At 43.7% G+C, this 17,571-nt stretch overlaps 1 protein-coding gene across 1 annotated transcript in view; it reads right to left on the bottom strand.

Moving 5' to 3' along the window:
* LOC147692703 (leucine-rich repeat and fibronectin type III domain-containing protein 1-like) overlaps positions 1–17,571 on the bottom strand; it is a 724,644-nt gene that overhangs the window by 440,079 nt on the left and 266,994 nt on the right. The window contains exon 2 of the mRNA XM_086938876.1: positions 8,368–8,539. The gene's annotated coding sequence lies outside the window, so the exon portion shown is untranslated. The remainder of the gene's footprint in view (positions 1–8,367; positions 8,540–17,571) is intronic.

Below are 17,571 nucleotides of genomic sequence, written 5' to 3'. Positions count from 1 at the left end.
TTGTTGTCTATGTATGTTCGTGGTTGGGTACAGGCTTGTGCCCCACCTACGTGATTTGTTGAAGGTGTTAATATGTTTGACATTTTCTTGACTGAAATATAAACTTTGAAAACCTCTGCCCGGCTGGGTACGTTTTCACCAATATAGTACTGATTGAGTCTATATTCATTGGCACTTATCTAGTTTCTTGCCAGGGACCATCCTTATCACTGAGGCACTAAAACCTATCCTCAATGCTTTCATCACTACAGTCACCTTCCCGGAACCATGGAAACAAGCATTCATCAACGCCCTCCTAAAGAAACCCTTGGCTTACCCAACCAAACTATCCAATTGCCAACCAATATCCCTCCTTCGGTACCCAGCCAAAGTCATAAAAAACGTTAATGAGCACCTCTCTGACCACATTGTCAAACACCAGCTTCTTGACACCACACAACCACAGCATGGAAACTGCCCTTTTAGCAGCAACATAGGACATCTGGACGATCCTTGATACAGGGAAACTGCAGCCCTCATCATTTTAGGCCTATCAACAGCCTTCAACACTGTCTCTCACCCCATCCTAATCCAATGACTTTATAAAGCAGGCATCCAGGGGGGTCGCCCTCAAAAGGATCTGTTCCTTCCTCACCAGAAGAATCCAACCCATCAAAATGCCCCCCCCCCCCTTATGCCTTTTAATCATGAGATCTTATTTGCAGGGTCCACACATCTACATGACCCTGCTGGCCAATGTCATATGAGCTCACAGCATAAACAGCCTCACCTACTTTGATGACAGTCAAATGATAAAGACCCTCTCTGACAAAACACTCAACACCAGGAACAATTTCACCACATGCATAACAGAAGTAGCAACCTGGATGAAATCCAACTAACTCAAATTATACTCAGACAAGATGGAGACAGAGGTGGTAGTCTTCGGGAAGAATGCCTCGCCATGGGACTCAACCTGGTGGCAAAATGACCTTGGACCCAACCCAAGTCCTGCTCACAAGCAAGAAAGCCTTATAGACATTAAACTGGACAAGTGTTTGTCCAAATTAAAGGGAGTTGTATCTGCCTGCTTCAATACACTAAGGATGCTGAAGAAAATCTTCAAGTGTCTACCATGCAACATCAGGTAATCAATCACCCAAGCCTCATCACCAGATTAGACTATGGAAACACGCTGTATGCATAGATTACTAACCATCTCAAAAGAAGACTACAGACCATCCAAACCACACCAACCAGACTAGTCATCAACCTCCCATGCCTAGCCCACATCACACCACACTTTAGTGAACTCCACTAGCTCCCAATACACACAAGAATGCACATGTTAAACTCCTCATCCACCCCTACTAAGCTCTCCACAATACTGGCTCTGCCTACCTTAACTGCTGCATTCACTTCCACCAACCTTCCAGAAACCTCATTTCTCCCACTAGAACACACCCAATACATACATAAAAGCAGAGCAAGGGGTCACACTTTCTTGTACCCAGCCACGAAAGCCTGTAACGACCTCCCACAACCCATCCGAGCCTCCTCATCTCTTCTTGGTTTTCGCAAGATGTTGAATACCTGGCTTTTCGAGTAAGCCCTTAGGGCTGGGCTCACACGCTTAGTACAAAGCCCTGGATGCCCTCCTGTGTGATAAGCGCACTATAAAAACACTGATAACAGTTCTGCAAACCATGTTGCGAAATAGCCAAATTCATCTGCAAGCAGAGTTCGAGTGTTTCATGTTACCGTGGAATGTTTCTCCCAGTACTAGGTAGGACAGTGCTATGCAAGCATCTCACAAATACACACAGAACTATAACATTAGAGGTATGGGTTTGGAATTTTTTAAGAAAGGTAATGTGTTTAAAATTGGCTCTTTAACCTTATTGACTTTATTTTGGTATCATCAGGCAGCTGTCCCGTCATGGGTGGGTTGAATTCTGCAGTAGATGAAAGGCAAATTATCCAAATTTACAGCTTAAATAAAATCAGTTTATGAGGCGTGCTCTGTGATTATTAACGATATAATGAGTTTTTTTGTGTGCTTACTTAGTGACCTTAAAAAAAAATATTTGGGGAGATACATGGACCCTTTCTTAGGTTTCGCCTGCATAGCAATTGTGCTATGTTTGCAAAATCACTGTAACTAAAAAAAAAAATCTTAAAAGGGGCTTACTTACCCATTATTTACATTTGTTGGCCTACTAGTAATTATGATTTCCTTGCTCTTTATTGGTTTCTGTATGTCATTTCCTGTCGGTTTCTGGTTTCTTTTCATGTGTTTATCTTTCCTTTTGAAGTCTTAATCGTCTTTTTTTTCTCGAGCTACTTTTTCTTTGCAATCAAGCTCATTTGTCAACTGCAAATCTTTTTTGTAGCTGTTCTTTTTTCTGAACACATCCACTGTGTTTCATTGTATATGGACTTTAATCTTTTTTCCCTCCCATGCACACAGATTTCAGTGTTTGTCTTTTTTCTTTGTAATCAATTTCGTTTGGTGACTGCATGTACTTTTTGTATGTTTTTTTTTTCCGGTTCATTTATTTATATAGCGCAAACTCGACACAAAGGTATTGGAACGCTTTACATGACAACCAGTTACAAACAAGGAGGAAACTGACCAGGTTTCGGCCTTTCTCATAGGATTAACAAAGAAGACTGCCATCTGCATAGCATATTTTAGCATACTCTCTTGAATCAGAGCGGAGTTTGTTATGTACCCACTGGACGTAGGCAAACACAGGCATGCACATTGTAGCAGGGTCCATCCGACATTTTGCTACACAGTATCAAGCACTTCATTTTTCTCAGTGTGCTCTTTATTTGTGGCTGGGCAGATGAGCTAACTCAAGCCTCTTAAAACCCCTTAACCCTCCCCCTCTCTCCCCACAACCTTGTGAATCGATCAGGTCTGAGTATGTTCAAATGTAGCCAGTAAAAAAGAATTGGTAAGAGCTCAAAATTGCATGGGAAAACAACCATCGAACTTTTTCTAATTAGACTTTGCAGAGAAAAAGGAATGTCTCCAAAATATATATAAATACATATATATTAGTAAATCACTTGTTAATGTAGGCGATTTTCCACACACTATTAATTTTATGTTCTAAATCAGATACTCAATGTACACAACGTCGACTGTTGTTAATGCGCCTTTAAAGGATTGCAGAGTCTTCATTTTGGCAGAGCGAATATCGTTTTTCTTCCCAATTATTGTAAAGCTGCCATATTTTTAATTGCATATATTTTTAATTGCATATAAACACTCCTAAAAAGATAAGACGGTTTATGATATTTTATCTGTACTTTTATGATTGCACCGAAACAATCGAAAAAAGATATTTTGTAAGTCGTTTGACGAAAATAAAATCCTGAAATTCTGGGGAGTGAGTTCAGGGCGATAAAAGTATGACTAACCAAGCGCCACGTTTTACTGAAATGTTTAGTTGTATTCAGTGGAGAATGAGTAAATGTTTCTCTAATTTGTGTATTTGTCCGAGAAGTGATTGTAACCTGTTGATTGATCGTAGTTTACTTTCACTGCATCACAGGAGCTGACCCTATTCCAGTGTAGTCGATGAATAGAATGTGGACAACACAGTGCTTGCACACAAGCATAACACTTGCACAGTAAATACGATATGGACATGATATATATAACCTTGGGCCTAGTGTTCTTTAAATGTGTATGTTCCAAATTATTTGTTAATGTGACACATTTTGGAAACCTCCGTTTAAATTAAATAATGCTAAATAGCAGTTCCTCTCTAAAAAAATATATTACTGCACATGAAAATAAAAGCAAAATGAACCACAGCATTAAAAAGAAACGTGGCGTTCTACAACTGTGCACGAGTGGAATGGAACCATTAAGCAGATGTAAACGCGGTATGTTTGTTTACTCAGCACACAGGAGAAGACAATATTTTACCTCCAGGGTGATCAGTCTGTCCAGTAACCTGGGAGATGGGATCTCCATAATTGAATGTGCCTGCAGTGTAAGATGCAATCTCTCCCTCACCAAACTGCACCCTTGTCCCTTGCTCCTCCCCTCCCCCACACACACAGCTGTAGGGTCTTCCCCAGCCCTGGAGCATGCAGATGAAGTACACTAACCGGGAGTTGTAGTTAAACACTTCTTTTTTCCTCAGCATACACTCACGCACCGCAGATTACATCATACTTTTCAGATAACCACACTTCGACACCTCCCAGCATATTACACAGTTCCTGTCTAGAGTCCGCCCCAGAACCACAAGGGTCCTAGGGGCAGATTTACAATAACTGGCGCATCCCCAGGGATGCGGCAGTTATTGTGCGCCACAGCTCCGCCACCCATGGTGCGCCGCATTTACAATGCGGCGCACCATGGGGCAAAAACGGCACAGATGCGTGACGCATCTGCGCCGTAAAGGTGGTGCATTGCTGGAGTTGCGTCGCAAGCGCGACGCAGCTCCAGCAATGCTCTGGGGGACCATGGGGCAGATTTACAATAACTGGCGCATCCCCAGGGATGTGGCAGTTATTGTGCGCCACAGCTGCGCCACCCATGGTGCGCCGCATTTACAATGCGGCGCACCATGGGGCAAAAACGGCACAGATGCGTGACGCATCTGCGCCGTAAAGGCGGCGCATTGCTGGAGTTGAGTTGCAAGCACGACGCAGCTCCAGCAATGCTCTGGGGGACCATATATGTCCAATGCTTTGTCAAGTCTTACGCCTGCTTCAAGCAGGCGCAGGGTTTTGACGCAGCATTGGCCTAAAAGTGCCTGCGTGAAATCTTGTAGATTTCACGCAGGCACTTTTGCGAGTCGCACCTGTCCCGGAACGCCCACCCTGCGCCGGAACGCCCACATGTGGCTCAGGGCTTTACAACGTGACGCATCTGCCTAGATGCGTCACGTTGTAAATGGGTCGCAGAGATGCGCCACGTTTACGCCGCTGTTGCGTGACGCAACTGCGGCTTAAACGTGGCGCAAGTCCGACATAAATCTGCACCCTAGTGCATATAATGCCAATATGCTATAACTATGCAGTTTGAAACTTGGTTCGTTTAAAAATTAAGAGAGAATCGAACACCACAGAGACAGTGGAAAAAGGAAACCTTGGAGTGGATTTCAAGGACGTAACAACTCCTGTGTGAACAATAATACTGGAACAGTGAGGCAGCTGAACTTTGACTGCTCGTGTGGGTTTCATTAACAACTTTTTCAACAACACTGGATTAACACGTCATTGCCGTTTATTAGAATGACATTCTTTTCACAGATAACTTGTTATTTTGATGTTTTGGGTCTGACTGGGGTGAAACGTGTGTTTTGTTTGACCTGATTTGGTGGTGGCAGCGCAGAGCATTGTTGGGTTTAGAGATTTGTAATACTTTTCTTTTGCATACAGGCACGGATATAGGAGGAATAGGTGATTGGCTTGGTTTGAATTAGCGTATTAGAAGGGAGTAAGTGGCACACGTTGGCAGAACACACCTGACATAACGGCTTGAGTAGCAGGGAGGGTGAACTGGTTGGTACAAACTGAATGAAGTTCACGGGATGGTCGGGTTGCCAGCTGAGGCTCTGCAGAGGTAACTTGTTTAACCCCTTCGATGCTGATGACGAGCTCAGCTCGTCATCAGCCACGGGGGGCGTGTGCGAATGACGAGCTGAGCTCGTCATCTTACGCGGCTTTTAGAAAAAAGCCGCGTAGGGGAAAAAAACCCGCCGCAGCGATGCGGTTAAGCTTAGATTTTTAGGGACACAAGGGAATCATGTTATGGAAGGTGGGATTCAGTTAATGGTGGCAGAGGGGTAACCATGATGGGAGTGGTTGAAATGTGTTTCGTATTTTGCATTTTTCTTTCATGTCTCTAATCATTTCACACATTTGTTTTGCATAATATGAGTTTCGGGTTTTGAGGGATTGAGTTTGGAGGGATTGAGGATACAGAGGGAATGGGAGGGATTGGATGTTGTAGTATTTTACAGTATGTTTGAATTGAGCAGTAAGTGGAGTTGTTTTTACATGTTGCAGTGACCCCTAAGAGCCAGCATGGCTCGAAATGCATTGGGTAATAAATAAAGAGTCTTCTTTGAAATATGGTTGATCTCACGTGCTACTGTTGAAGCCTGGATGGGCAGCAGAAGGCATTTGAAACTGGTGAATAAAGGATTCAGGCGCAACCATTCTGTCTCCGTGGTGATTGAACATGAAAGAACATTGACAAATGACTGATAAACAAATTTGGTATACTGTGATAAAAATGGTGAACTTTGCAGAAAGTGGTTTACCTTTAGGGATTATCCCTATTCAGCAGTGCGGCAGTTGGGTGCGCGAATGACGTGCCCTTTTTGGTAGAATATGCTACGACAGCCAAACGCTGTCTTGTAAATGAGACTCCCTTTTACGCTATGTGTAGCATTGAAGGCGCGGGCAGTGGGTGTTGCAGTGGGTGTTCCACCGCAACACCCATTGATTTTGACACTGGCCCCTATTTACAAGGGGGGTGTAAATAGGAGGCAGCGCTAAAATTAAGACCAGGGAAAACCTGGTCTTAACTTGGTGAAACGAGGAGAAGTGCTTTATTTCTCCTTGTTTTTGCTTTTTCCATGTGTGCTGCCTTGTGCAGCACACATGAAAAAAGCAAAACGCCTTGGATTGTTTATGTGTAGGAAGGTGTCCCTTTCTGCACATAAACATTCTTACCCTGCACGCAAGCCTGCGTTGGTGTTAAGCTTCTAAATTCTTGTAAATATGGTGCAGCCTTGCGTTTCTGAAGTAGTAGAGTGAGGCATTAAGCCATGACTGCTAACGCCTCCCGCCGCCACTTCTTTGTACATATGAACCAAACTATTCAAATTCAGCATGCAAAATACTTTTAATATAGTTATACTGACAGATTTAAATAAAAGATGGACCAGGTTTACCCTTGGATGAACTAGGCACAGAAACAGAGAAGCAATCACTGATCACTGTCTCCTAGTGGTGCTTTCTCAGGGCCTGACTGGGGAACCAAAGCAGCCCTGGCAAACACGCTCAAATCAGCCCCGCCACCATTATTCTCCTTGTACAATCTCTCTCTTTCTATCCATCCATCCATCCATCCATCCATCCATTCTCTCTCTCTCTCTTTCTCCCCCCTCTCTCTCTTCTTTCTCTAAGATCTCTTTTTTTCTACCTTCCACTTCTATTTCTCTCTCTTTTGAAGCCTACCGGCCTGCCAGGTGCGGCTCCTCTGTCATGGTGGAGGAGCGTCACCCCACTGAAAAATAAAATGATAATAAAACCATTTTATTATAATTGGTTTTTTCTTACTGAGCCATTGCCAGCCTTAGGGCGGGGCAGGGTCATTCTCATGGAGCGTCACATCATCAGCAGGGAGAAGAAGTGGGGAGCACTGGAAGTGCACATGTTGGTTTGACCGGACAAGCACTGGCTCCCTGTGCCTGAGTGAGCGTCAAGTCAGCCAGCTCAGGCCAATCACGCCGTTGCTCTCAAGCTGATAGCAGCAAGACGGTGGCTGCAATGGCAGGTTAGTGGTTTAATATATTATTTCCCCCCCACCCCCCTGCAAAAGAGTTGCCTCACCACTTTGAAATGAGAAAGCCGCCACTGCTACCTGCGGCAAATAACCTTGGCGAGCTGGTGAAAGTAAAAGAGGCACCAGGAGCAGCCCCTTCCCAAATAGGACTATGGAAATGGTGGAATGAAAGGCCTGTCAGCCTAGCTTTAGAAAATGCAATTGCATAAATCCGGCACACAGATGTGCCCAGAAGGTACGCACACCTTCATGATATTGACAACCCCGCCCCCACCATAAAAACTAGCACAAAAAAATAGTTAAAAAGTACAGTTTGCATTAGAAGATCCACATCTGAAAACGGGGTTCAACCTGGATAGTGTCAGTTTGTTCCCTTGTTTACCTGGTATAACTGAGGCTATGGCAGTATTTACCTGGGCAGGAATTTTTTAAAAAAAAATATTTCTATAGTATTAGAGAGAGCCACTCAGCAATGTTTGAGTAAAATCCTTTGACAAAAATCTAAATTGTTCAAGCTATCCTTTTGAACCACATTCAAAAATACATATTTTGTTGCAGTTGACACCAGAGCACAAAAGAGCCTAACTTTGATCCAGCAGCAGCCACATTCCAGCTTTTAATGCCATTTTAAGAGGTATTCTAATCGATTCATTGTGAATACTAAAAAAAACATGAAGGTTGATCAGTAAAATCAGCAGTGTGAGAATTGGCATTCCATTTCGAAGGGAATAAAAAAAAAACTTAAATAGTTCAATTTGACCTAGAAATACTTAATACCGAAGTTAACAGAACCTACATATAAGATGCATTAATTTGCATATTTTAATTCGCATTCTTACCTGAAAGTCCGAGGTCTAAAGCCCAGCAGTGCACAGGTCTTTTGCTGCATGTGGGCATTCAAACCACCAATAGTTTTTGAAGCTGAAAGTTGCTTTTAATTCATTCTTTGTGCTTTTTTTCTTCATAAAGTTGTGCTCATAGTGGTTCCTCGGTTGTAGGCTTCCCCTTTACCTGTTCAAAAAAATAAAAATAAAATATCTCCTTTAAGGTATGTTCTTTCAATATTATTGATGTAGCACAGCGAAAAGTGGCGTTAGTTTGCATAAAAAATTGGTATCTCAGTTTACAAAACATGAGATATTAAATACAAGGTTTTTACAGGCATATCATTCCTTTTGTTGTATGCGGTGTATATCTTTCCTTTAACCATGCGTTCACGCTAGACCTGTGATCTTCACTGGAGTGTGTGATTTTGCCTCCATTTGAGATCAATGAACCGCACTGCAGTGTTTGAGCACCTCTGTGTGGGCGTGAGCTCTCGGTGCAGGTGTGCAGGTCTGAGACACCAGAGCACAGCGGGAGAGGAAGAAAGGAAATGAGAGAGCAGGAGGAAAAAGAGAAAGAGAAGAGGGACAAAGAGAAAGAGAAGAGGGACAAAGAGAAAGAATCAACACTCAGTTTTATTCACGCAAATTAGTCTGTCAACTGATTCCTATCTTTTGTACAGGGGATGGAGGCAGTGACTGATTTGTAAAAATACAAGACCCACGGGCTGGTGAATTTCTCAGAAGGCCACCGTGGTTGGCACTAGCCCCTCTCCCTTGTAGCACTGCCAAATGTTAAACATCACACAATACAAGTGAGCTTCTATAACAGTAAAAGCTCATCGCATACCAAGGATATCCTAAAGTGAGCCTTGAACAGTAATGAAAAACCTCTCTAGAGTAAACGTTGTAAGGTACCTGAAAGGGAGGTTATCCACTCATCCCCGGATTCAGTCTTGGGCGAATAGTGAAGTGTTTCCCTATTAAATGCTATAATTTATGAAGCCCTAAGGCATGTGGTTTTAAAGTTTTGGTGTGATGTGAACCCAGTTCTGGTCTGCTCTGCTCCCAAGAAAGTTATTTTATACAGTGATAACATTTGCACTTGTGGTGCAAATAAGAAATGTAATATTGGTCATATTTCAGTAGATTGTCAATGTTTTTTAACAGTTCTGACATCATTGTTGAGACCTATACTAATGAAATATGGAGAATTAGATAGGAGACTACGTGGCATATTTATGAGAGAGTTGCGCCATGTTTGTACAACGCAATGTGGTACATGCATGACGCAAACCTCTAAGTCAGATTTTTGAAGCTATACAAAGCCACTTTCAGTGATTTTGAGTGGCTCCATAATGCAACACGGCTCAAATCGCTGCGTTGAATTAATCTGCTCTGTAAAGGAATTTCATGGGCGTTGCATGGGTGCTCCCACTCAACTTCCATGGATTTTGATGCATTCCCAGATTTATAAGACCTTGTAAACCTGAGAATGCACCAAAAAGATAAGACTCCCCAGGAGAGACGCAACAAAGAGAAATATCTTTATTTCTCCTCATTACCTCCTCTTCCCATGTGTGCTGCATAATGCGCCATATGCCTTAAATGTGGTGCATTCCTGCCCTTTCCCAGTGATGCAGCACAGCAATGTAACTTGCTGCGCAGCACTACACCAGTTTTTCATAAATTTGCCCCTACATTTCTATAACATATATGAGGTACTTTGATGTGATGTATGCACTGGGAAGATATTCTGTGCAGGAAGCCTGAAAGTGTTTTTAATGAGGGATGACAAAAGACTAAGAGCCAGATGTAGGAGCCCTAATACCGGTCGGAAACGGCTGATTTTGGCCGTTTCCGACCGGTATTAGAGTTTTCAGATGTAGGGGCATGTTATTTTAAGAATCAGTAATTTTACCGATTCGGTAAATATACCGATTCGGTAAAATACCGAATCAGTATATTTACCGAATCGGTAAATCCATATGTAGGTGACACTCCTAAGAGTCCCACAGGCCCTTAAGAGTCGGTATTTTAGCACACAATCCTATTGTGTGGTAAAATACCGAATCCAGGTGTGCATGCACATCTGTGCATGCACACCTGTGCAATGTGACACACAGACATGCCACATGGCACACATGCCTGTATTTGGGGTCTTAGAGGGTGTCAAAGTGACACCCCCTGCACCCTTACTGAAATCGGTATTTACCAAATCGGTAAATACCAATTCGGTAATGCCCATTGATTCCTATGGGCTTCAATGCCCATTGGAATCAATGGGCTTTACCAAATCTGTATTTACAGAATCGGTAAATACCGAATCTTAACGATTCGGTATTTACCGATTCTGTAATACCTACACCCCCCCCCCCTCTATTTTACCACTTATTAAATACCGAATCAGTAAAATTCGGTATTTAAGAAGTGGTAAAATAAAATTACCTACATCTAGGCCTAAATTACTCGGGATGTGCAATGGGGGGGGGGGGGGGGGGGGGATTAACTGTGTTAATATTTTGCTTCTTTTATAATTCACAAAAAAAAATTCTATAAAAATATCATGCCTTGTTTTAATATTGGAAGTGGTTAACCACATCGCTGCAGCGGCTATTCCGCCGCTGCGCTAAGTGGGCGGAGCGGCCGCGCGGCGGCCGCATGCTGGTGACAGAACTGCTCCGTCACCAGCCGCGGTTGGGCTGTGCTTGTGACAGAGCGGTTCCGTCATGGCCCCGCCCGCTCAATAGAACGCGCCGCGCAGGGGCGAAATCAGCGCCGCGCAGGCGCGGCGGCAGGGCCATGACGGAACCGCTCCGTCATCAGCACAGCCCAACCGCAGCTGATGACGGAGCGGTTCCGTCATCAGCATCGAACTGGTTAAAGACCGAGGTCTAAATAAACACAATCCTTGACTGTCTGACTGATAATACAAATGTGACATTGTGGAATATTCTGTCACCTCAAGCTGTAAGGATGGCCTGGAACCACTGGACGTATTACTTTTTCACAGTATATTGAATGCATTGTTGTTGCGCTCTGCTCAGTAGCAGACAGATAGCACCTCCATGTGGTGGCTTCCATAAATAAGTGTCGGTGTTTAGAAATAAATGCCAGAGCCAAGCACCCGCAAACACCGACACAAACTAAGCACTGGTTAGAGGATGGAACAAGATGTAAACTCCAGAAAGGAAACAGGGCTCTAAGACTTTAAGAGCCCTGTGCACTTGTTGTTCCTGTCTCAGTTCTCATACTAGCATTTGTAAAGAAATACCAGCATTTTTAAAGCGCTCAGCTACTTCCGAAGAGGAGTCCTGATGCTGGGGACCGTGGGGAAGATTAAGCGAGCTATTGCTCAGAGTCACATGGTGCTGGGCTAACCTGCCACTGGCGTCGGGGATCGAACCGTGAGCACCCCGTGTTCTAGAGACAGCTGCTCTGGCCAGAGGCCAAGGATATTAAAAGCAGCATCAGGTGTTAGCAAAAGGCAACCAAGTAGAAGCAGCTGCCACGTATGGCTACCCACATTTGATATCCTTGAGTGGAAAAAAATGACAGAAACTAAAATGGAAAAGAGATTAATTTAATAAAACAGAGCTAGAAATGAGAGGCAGAAAACCGAGGCAGGGAAATTGATGAAAATAGATATACTTTTGAGAACAGAGGAGTTTGCTGGACAAGGTAAATAGAAAAGCAGATAAAAAGGTACCTCTATGAGTTAATATACCTACTCTTATATACAATATGCTTATCACTAGCCAAAGTGACACACCTAATGCAATGAACCACATATGATTTGTAGGCATGTGGTGTCAGCCATTGTTAGATAGATCAGTCAGCTACCACCATCACCAAAGAGACTTATGGGTATTCTGCATGTCAGTGATTTAAACTCTAGTGATACAGATCAAGAGAGTTACTGCAGACATCTACACACAATCTGCAGGTCAGCAGTGGTTGTCGTAGTGAGATAGGTTAGTGGGTTAACATAATTACTGCAGGACACCAGTTCTGGTAATGTTAAATAGATAACTGTGTTAACATATACGCAAATGTAAAGATCTGTGTGTAACTTGGTGGTCACAAGTTCTAAGTCCTAATCCTAATTATATATATCTTGACCAGCAGTGAGAAGACAGTTCAAGCTAACGACAGAAGCCTAAAGGCATGTTGACACTGCCTCCCACCGCTCACACTGAGGGACCTCTGATGGTCTCTCTTATGGATTCCTTTGCCATAAATCTACCATTGCCACTCTCTGTGGTTGAGGCTCTCACTGCCCACACATACTTCCCAACACACATGGCTGCCACAGACCACTCTGCCTTCATGGAGAATAAGTCTAAGGAGAAAGATTGCAAGAGAGGTGAGGACTGGCCTTGAAAAGGTTTACGGAGTTTGCCCCTGCAGAGGGACAGTCACTTCACTCGGGGCTTTACAGGGTTTGCGGACCCGCTAGCGCAAACGCACCTGGAAGCGATAAGAGTGTCCATGGCATAGCACAGGAAAGAGATTATTCAGTATTCAGGGAGACTCAAAAGCAGTTCCTCAGATACTGATTATAGGGGAGAAGCACCTCACGGTACAAAAGGTGATCCTGCATGTGTAGTCCTCCTAGAATCGCTGATGCTGCTTTCACCTGCATGACAGCATTGTGATCAGTCTGAGTGGCCTGTTTGGCCGCTCCGGCAGCGCCTGGGTGTCCGGGACACTTCTACACCCGGCTGTGCACCATAACCAGGTGGAGAAGTGCTAAGCGTGCATGTCTGTTTGGTGGGCCCAAGACAGCTGACATGTGCACTAATGATGTACATATTTCCTCGTCCCCATGCTCTGACAGCCCAGCCCCAACCTAACTTGGCTCGGAATCCGCACTGATAAACAAAAAGATAATATGATTGTGTTATCGTCATTTTATTTTTCCTTTTTTGCACTGCTCCAAGAGTAGTGGGGTGAAGTTGCTGCTGGTAGTTTCCTTGGCTCCTGTAAATAGTATATTTTATCTGGGTTTAAGATAAAGAACTACAAAAAATCTAGAGTTAGAGCAATAGTACTCCTTTGTAGTAGAAACCTACAGTAAATGTCCTAACTCTATAGGAGTTATAACACAAATATCACAATGTCTTTAAAGAACATTACCTCCTCAGTGGGATCCATTTTGTAGCGGAAATGTCACAACTACAATAATGCAGAGTTCCAAAGAAAGCCATAATCCTCTCGCTTTTAGGGTTCTAAAGTTATGACCATAAAAAGTCGGGTAAAGCTGGAGGCTGCGGCCCCTTAATATCAAAACCACAATATTAATGGGGCACAATATTGATGACAAAATAATGAAAATAAATTATAGACAAGTAAAAAAGCCTACATTTTCTCTACCCAATTATAAATGTATGTACCTACACAGCACATATATCTTCAAGATACATTGTTGTGGAGTTAGGAACAATAATGGACATATTTGTGAAGGTTTTGTTATGGCTCTGCACCACGAAAGGGACACAAGGATGATGCAAAACCTAAGTTGGATTTATGCAGCGATGCAAGACCACCTTGTGTGACCCTGCAGGACTTGATAAATCCAGTGTAACACAACCTAGTGTTCATCGTTGCGTTGCATTACTTTGCCCCAGGGAGGTGTTCCATGGGTGGAACGTGGGTGTTTCCATGCATCCACCAATAGATTTTTCCACATTCCCAGATTTACCAACAGTGGATAATCTGGGAATGAGTCAAAATGGTACGCCTTCCCTGGGGAGGTGTACCAGGGAGAAATATGTTTATTTCTCCTCGTTTTTCTCTTTCTATCTGTGCCACAGTTTGCAGCACACATAGGAAGAGGAAAATGCCTCAGGGGATTGCTTTTGTGAAGGAAGGTGTCCCTTGCTGCAGAAAAGCATTTGTGCCGAAGGGAGACATTCCATGGGTGGAGATGGGATGTTCCCATGCATCCACCATTGTTTTGCTGCATTCCCAGATTCACCCTCAATGGTAAACCTGGGAATGCGTCAATATGCTATGCCTCTCCATGGGAGGTGTAACAAGAAGAAATATGTTAATTTCTCTTCGTCTTTTTCTCTTTCTATGTGTGCTGTATTTTGCGGCACACATAGAAAGAGGAAAATACTTCAAGGGATTGTTTTTGTGCAGGAAATATCACTTGTTTCATAAAAAAAAATCCTGCTTACAACGCAGGCACCTTGCACCATGGTGCAAGGGTACCTACATTGGCGCAAAGTAGCACATTGTGCACCAGTACTGGGAAATGACGGGAATATGCCATATATTATTAAATATGCAGCACACCACAGCAAGGTGTCTTGCTGCGCTGCGCTATTTCTTAATTAATATGCCCCTAGATCTATACTTCCCCAGATTCACTTACTTTTCAATATATTTTCCACCATATCCTTGTGCCATAATATTGTTGGTGTCGATATTCAGTAGTACAATCAAACAGGAGATTATGGGCCCGATTCACAGAACTAACTTAAGACAAAATCCAAAATTTACTACCATTTTGGTATTCACAGAAGGCACTTACTCATTTTGTTATTCACAGAAGGCACTTACTCATTTCGGTATTCACAGAAGTAAGAAGTCCTAACTTTAGGACTCCTAAATGCCTTCTGTGAATGCCAAAATGGTAGTAAGTTTAGGATTTTGTTTTAAGTTAGTTCTGTGAATCTGGCCCATAGAGCCTCAGGAAACAATGCGGCAATCGTATTCTATGCCTGCAGTCTTACCCTACGGGCCTTTAGCAATACGGAAGGTGCTATTTTGCTGGTGTGTGTGTACGCACGCATGTGTGTGTGTCGTTGTGCATGTTACTATTTTATGATCTGATTAGCTGGTGGAGTTTGTGCACGATGTGGTTGTCCATGTATTTATTTGGTGGTGTTTGTGTGTGTGTGTGTGTGTGTGTGTGTGTGTGTGTGTGTGTGTTGATGCTTTTCTCTTTCTCTTGGAGAGTGTTCACAGTTGACATTTATATTGTGCTTCTATTTCTCTGGTGGGCATAATGTGCCTGTTACTGTTTGCTATTGTGTGTCGGTTTCTCTGGTGGTGTGTTCGTTTAGGTCTTACTGCTTCTTTTACTCGGTTTCCCTAGGTAAGTGTTTGTGCACGATGTTGTTACTTTGCTATTGTTTCTGTGGTGTGTGTTTGTCTGTTTGTGTGGCGTTCCTTTGTGAACGGTTACCTTATCTCTTTCGCTGATGGCGTGGTGTGTTTTGTGTTTTGGTGTGATTGTGTTGCTCCTTATCTTATCTGCTTTTCTGGAGGAGTTTTTGCGCGTTATTATTCTGTGTACCTGGTTCTTTGGTGCACATGGTGGTTTTGTATGTCTGTGTGCATGTACTACTGATTGTCATATCTGTGTTCTGGAGAAGTGTTGGTGCACGATATTTTTTTGTGCATCTGATTTTCTGGTGGCATCTTTTCGTGTTTCCAGTGAAAGAAGAAACAGCCCAAGGGAGGGGATTATCTCTCGTTGTTTCCCTCCTATTGTATCTGGGAGAGCCTTTGTGTTTGCATGTTTGAAATCGGAAACTGAGTGAATGCATTTTTATTCATTTTCTCCAAACAAATTCATCTCGCCTGCATAAGAATGGAGAAGGGGTTGAAAGTCTTGGATTGTGCAAATTGACTCTTATGGAGGACGAGGGAGAGGTAGAAGATTTATGCCATACAGGAATCGTATTTTGCAAACTGATAGTGGGGCTGACTGGCAAGAGGGGGGAGGGAGGTGGCAACCAGTGCTAGAAGGGAGCAGAAGAACAGCAATAGCGAAAGAGAGGACATTGCGAGGGAGGGCAACTGAGTTCAAGGAGGGACTGAGTTCAAGGAGGGTCAGACGGTGGAAAGGCGGTAGCACTCGGCTAACAATTGGGGACTTGTGAGGGAATCAGCGCAAAGAAGGCTGTGATGAGAACAGAATGAAGGCGGAGCTTGTAGCGGTGGTATGCGAACCTGGTCACCCCCACTCAAATCCCAGTAGTGGTGACCCCACTCATCAGTTTGGAACAGTAAAGGCCGCAGTTGATTGGCCGCTTGAACTAACAAGCAATCTATCATCCAGACCATCCAAAACCCTGTGGCAAGACTCATACTCAAATTTCTATGCCACACCCACATCAGGCTGCACTTCAGGAAGTTTCACTGGCTCCCCATTCACTAGTGCAGCCAATTAAAACTTCTCACACACACATACAAAGCCCTACACAACACAGGACCTGAGCAGCTGCATGCACTTTACCAACCCACCAGCCACCCCGCTCTGCCTTACTCTCACTGGCACACATTCCCAGCATCTGCAAAAGCAAAAGGACATCGAACAACCTTCCTCAACACATACATGCCTCCTCCTCACTTCTTGAGTTCCGCAAGAAGCTGAAGACTTGGCTCTTTGTTTAAGCACTTTGGGGAACTACAAACCTACATGCCTGCCCCGCATCTGGATACCCTCTTGGGGGATTAGTGCTCTTTACAAATCAATATAACATTATATAACAACATATTGTGCTCTATATTCAAAGAGACAGTTTTGAAAAAATGTCCCCACCCAGTAATCGTTCAATGATACCTACTGCCGTTTATCATGTGAACAGGGCATCCATACACTTCTGGTAGGTATGACTCAGTCAGTCAGGCACAAGGGGTGACCTGTTGCTTCCGGTAGTTGTGCTTCAATTGGCACACTCATATAAGAGTCATATTTAATTCCCGGCATTCAATCAAGCATTCAAGGTGGTCATCCACTTTGGTTGCTTGTATGGTCACCCTTTGTCACAAAACAAGTTTCATAAGCTTCATAACAATCTGGCACACTGGGTGCCCGTCCCCTTCTAGCAGCCGTGCCTCCATTCCAGGTACCATTCACGTCCTCTTTTCTGCCATATTATTGGACCCGAAGAGAGGGTTCCAGATGGCAGAAGTGCTTTAAATACTTTCATCTCCCCCTTTTAGAGGATTTGGGTGGAGTGCCTGTACCAGCCGGAGATTGGAAGATGGGGCTGGTCTATGCAACGCATGGGTTAGAGGTGGTCTCCTTCCAGGGATACACTGATAATAATGCCCTGGTTCCTTAATGTCCTCTTTGGGGATAGACCAAGGGCAAAGGAGGCAGAGGGACAAAAACAGAGTTCAAGGAAAGTCTTGTGTGAAGGACGCAGAGCAGAAAGGAGGCAGTGTGAGGGAAGGGGAAAGAAGAGACAGCAATGT

Source organism: Lissotriton vulgaris, chromosome 9, assembly GCF_964263255.1.
Source record: "Lissotriton vulgaris chromosome 9, aLisVul1.2, whole genome shotgun sequence".
Classification (NCBI taxonomy): Eukaryota; Metazoa; Chordata; class Amphibia; order Caudata; family Salamandridae; genus Lissotriton; species Lissotriton vulgaris.
The sequence above is the reverse complement of the archived record's forward strand: the minus strand, read 5'-3'. Positions and strand labels throughout refer to the sequence as shown.